Source organism: Zophobas morio, unplaced genomic scaffold (assembly GCF_036711695.1).
Source record: "Zophobas morio isolate AGI-343-1 ecotype UQ-CSIRO unplaced genomic scaffold, CSIRO_AGI_Zmor_V1 ptg000011l, whole genome shotgun sequence".
In the NCBI taxonomy this organism is placed as follows: domain Eukaryota; kingdom Metazoa; phylum Arthropoda; class Insecta; order Coleoptera; family Tenebrionidae; genus Zophobas; species Zophobas morio.
The window spans coordinates 778,486-783,048 of record NW_026972116.1 but is presented as its reverse complement, the minus strand read 5'-3'; the positions used below and the strand labels follow the sequence as shown (position 1 = coordinate 783,048).

At 35.6% G+C, this 4,563-nt stretch overlaps 1 long non-coding RNA gene across 1 annotated transcript; it reads left to right on the top strand.

The window, feature by feature from the left end:
• Nucleotides 1-651, top strand: LOC135127394 (uncharacterized). The gene is made up of 3 exons (XR_010280206.1): nucleotides 1-251; nucleotides 301-482; nucleotides 532-651. It is a non-coding gene; the product is annotated as an uncharacterized LOC135127394 (long non-coding RNA).
• Nucleotides 652-4,563: the final 3,912 nt, after the last annotated feature.

Sequence of the window (4,563 nt, the reverse complement as noted above, 5' to 3'; positions counted from 1 at the left end):
TTTTTCGCGTTTTTCTACTTTTCTGCTCGTGTAATCGTATCAGTTCTTTTCAGAACTATAACAGTTCTTTTTAGAACTCCAAATTAACTGTCGTATACCGTGGTACGTGTCGCTTGCTTGAACGTAAACATTCCACCATGCCGAAGCCCTTGCACAAAGATGCAAAGCAAATGGTCGCTAATTTAGTGGACTATTTTGCTAAAGAACGCGATAGCGGGGGACCTCTTTTACCACTAACAGCTGTTCAAGACGTAAGTAGGTGTATTTTATTACAATTACTAATGCAGTCACATTGTACAGAGGGTTGCTGCTGCTCTGGGTGTATGTGTGCGAACAGTGAACTCCATGGTACAACAAATAAAAACCGCAGAAGCTGTACATTCTCCCAAGAAATAGAGACCCCCGAACAAAGCAAGTGTGTGATATTAGCACTTCGGAGCAGTGTGCTATTCGAGAATGCTTATATGGAATGGTCGAAAAAAGTATGAATTTGATGCGCACGCCTTATAGATACTAACGATTATTTTACAGAAATACATGTTACACGATCGTCATTACTTGATTGCTTGAAGGAGAAACATATATTTGAAGTTTCTCTGAGCTCGTTAGGAAGAATTTTATATTCTCTATTGGGTTTCGTTATTCTCCAACAAGTGTACGAAGCGTCTTATGGAATTACATGTTATTCATGCAAGAACCAAATTCTTACGTGAATACATGGACAATCAGCAGAACCCAAATCCTTTGCCATGTGATCTTGATGAAACATGGATATTTGAAAATGGTTCGGTAGTTAGGTCCATGGCAAGACGATAGTGTCAAAAGTATCAGGACGTTCAAAATAGAAGGCAAAAGTTAGTAATGTGTCAGTTTCACGTTGGTTATTTATTCTTCTCACTATATTTTAGATATATTGTATTACATGTAGGTACAAGCAATGGATTTATTGATGAAGCAGCTCTGGTATTTTCTTCTAATACCAAAAATCCAGACTATCATGGCGAAATGAATCAACAGAATTTTCTCAAGTGATTTCAGTTACTCATGAATCTTGAAGAACCATCACTGATTATTATAGACAATGTAAGCTATCACAGTACCCTTGCAAACAAATGTCCCAATGGTTCATGGAAAAAAGCAGAAATTCGTGAATGGCTTTAACAACATGACATAAGTTCAGATCCACAGCTGTTAAAAACGGAACTTCATCATTTGGTTGCACAGTAATGCATATACTATTCTCTATCGTTTCATTTAAAATATCATGTTTTTCAGAAATAAACATCCAAGAACGTATGTTGCCATGAATTGGGCCAACAGAATGGCCATAGACTATTGCGATTGCCGCCATATCATTGTATGTTTAACCCTATAGAAAATATTTGGGAATTACTACAAATTTTTATTCCAAACACATTGGGCATGATGGTTATGGTCAAAAAAATTCCGTGGGAATGTGGAAAGAAGCGTTAGCACATGTCACGCCCACAATGTGGAAAAATACTGTTGACCATATGAATAAAATAACACGGGAGTGGTGGGAACGGGAATTAGTATTTGACCGTGAAGAGATTGCGCCGCTTATAATCGACATTAACGAAGATTCAGATTATAGTTTTAGTGATTATGACAGTGAAGATTCTAATACTGCAGAGGGCATTCAGCCACTGTAACATGTAGGTTATTTTCCATTACCATCCTAATTGATTGTACTAGCGACATGTTCTGCTGATGTCTTTTATAATCACACTATCACTTCACTGGCCAAATATACAGATCACTGGTCAGATGAAGACGTTGTGCAACATGAATACTTATTATTATTTATAGTTTACTTTTGTATCTATTCCATGTCAATAAAGTAACTTATTCTGTAGATGTGACGTGGCCATTGTGGCATTGAAGACGGTAAGCGTATTTCTCTAACTTGAAGCCTGTCACAACTGTTCAATGCTGTCTGTTTGAGACGTATGTTGACATTCTCGTTGGTAGCTTTAAGTACAGTATGAAGCCTTGTACCACCCTCCAAGTATGTGTTTAACACCCAGTTGTCAGCAGTTTTTACCAGCAGTCAATGCAAAAATGAATGTTCTTAAAGCCAGTCATTCACGTTCCAACGCCGGGGTACGATTGTATTGGATACAACTGCTGTACAATTCTGCTAACAAGCAGCAGTACACACACGTTACGACCTTGCAGTTAAAATTTTGCGATCGTAGTGGCAACATGTCTGAAGAAAATGGACTTTTATAGCTGCTTTCACGGTTTGTATAACGTACACTGTCCACACGATCAAATTTCCATCCAATACAACACGATTGTACTACTGCAGACAGACTTGTTCACCAACCGTCCACATCCAACCGATTTGCTTGTCGCATACACAGACGTTCAAAAACACTTCAATTTCGTCATATCCTACACAATAGCACCGCGGCGTTGGAACGTGAGTGGCAGGCTTCAGTGACTAGGAACACGTGAAAGGGGTTACAGTCATGATCTTTCCTGTGCCTGAGTTTGTAATTTATAGCGTCTATGCAGCCTGCAGCATGCCCTTGTGTGCTGAAACACTGCAAGTGTAGCTTATTTCTTAACTGTTGCTTCACACTAACGGTCTTATCATGCTATAATCATAAATAGAACAAACCAAAACAATAACAAGCCGACATGTTTGTTGACAGTTTTCAAACCGATTCATTTGTATGATAAACGTGGTAGGCGCATGACGTCATACAGAGTCCGTGACGTGTACGCATTGCTTCGTGATCCTGACTATATATGTGCATATATGACATTGGATAAGATACTTTCAAACAATTTAGCAAAGTTTGATAATATAGCTATAGGTCTGTAATTATTATTAATATCAAACTTATCGCCATTTTTAAAAACTGGACAGACTCGATACTAACCAGCTACTGGGATATGCAGATGTTTTTAGGATTAAATTAAAAATATGAAGAAGAGGTATTAAGAAACAACTATGTAATACAGTCAGAACACGGTCAAGACTTGAATTATTATTAGTCCTAATTCTTTTAACGGCCTTAAAAGCACCAACATCAGACTCATTTATTTTAAAAGGATGTAGAACAGAAGAAGATTCACAGCTAGATTTAAATTGCAAAGATGAGCAGCGCTTTTATCATAGAATTCACAACGAAAATTATCATTATCACAATACTGACCACATAAATGATCACTAGAACTAAATACACCAGCAAATAGATGACCAAAGGCGTTGACAATGGCCTTATAGGCTTTAACTAATTTTTTATTGATCAAATTAAGAACCTTATTTTCTAGAAAATGTGAAAGTACCTACGTCTTCATTTAATTATGATCAAATAAGAATTATAATAATAATTATAATAATGTTCAAAACATTGTTCCATTGTGGCTTAATTAATAATTTTAGGACTTTGTTTTGAGGAGAGAAGTGATGCAAATTAAATAAATTTCTACGTGACATTCTTTCGATGTATCAACATAAACAATCGAAGTTTGTATATGCTTAACTGATAATGATACACTCTTTTCCGTTGGTTATTTGCTTTGAATATATTTCATATTATTCGTATGTCTGCGGACGGCACCTCCCTGTAATTTGCGCCCCCGCGACGAAGGTGATTCGAAGTGTCATTATACCACTGATTTTTAATATATAAATGTTATCAGAAAACAAACACTTTTATAGTTTTTCAAAGAAGCGGAATTTGTTGGACTGCAGTTTAAAAGCGAGGGGAGTTCTGTCGAAGATTGGTCGAAGTAATCTTAGACCAATTTTTTTATCTTATGATGTTATTGGAGAGAACTACTCATAATTTTCCTAACAAAATCAAAAATTAACCTGTGTTATGACAAATAAGCTTTCTCTTGCGAGTTGGCCCAAATTTATGGTTTGTTTGGATTGTGCCTAGCGACCAGAATCGATAGGTTTGCACAAGGAAAAATTTATGAATTAGTGCTCGTGTATAACGGAACGTTCTAGAAAAGTATAAAAACAGATTATTTAAAAATATTTTGTGAAGTTAGTTCATACTATCGTATTATTATCACTTTAACGTATATTATTTTTATACTAACAAATAAAAATATATTTTATTAAATGGTATTTTCTAAGTTAAGTCGACCAACCATTATTGATTGCAGCAGCGGACACGCAGGTCAATAGTCCTGGCACAAGAATTTAGCAGTCTTATAATGTGTTGTATGCGATATTCCATAAATTCATAGAATAATATTTTGGTAGGAAATATACATAAAATAACGGGTGTAGGTACAATAAAAAATATATTTGGATTAAGCGGTGAAAATTTAATTGTTTACGGCTTTCTTACAGTGTAGAAAGTTACGTAAACAACTGACGGTTATTGAAAATGGATTCAACAACAATCAGTGTTAGGATAGAAAATATTTTCTATTTTAGTGCAAATTTGTTTACCGCAGATTTATTGAAATAAAATTAATAAACATTTTCCTACTCCCCCTATCGTAATCATACCATTAATACATGGTTTTCATGGACGCAAGTTCGTTTTACGAAATGATTACGGTTGTTAA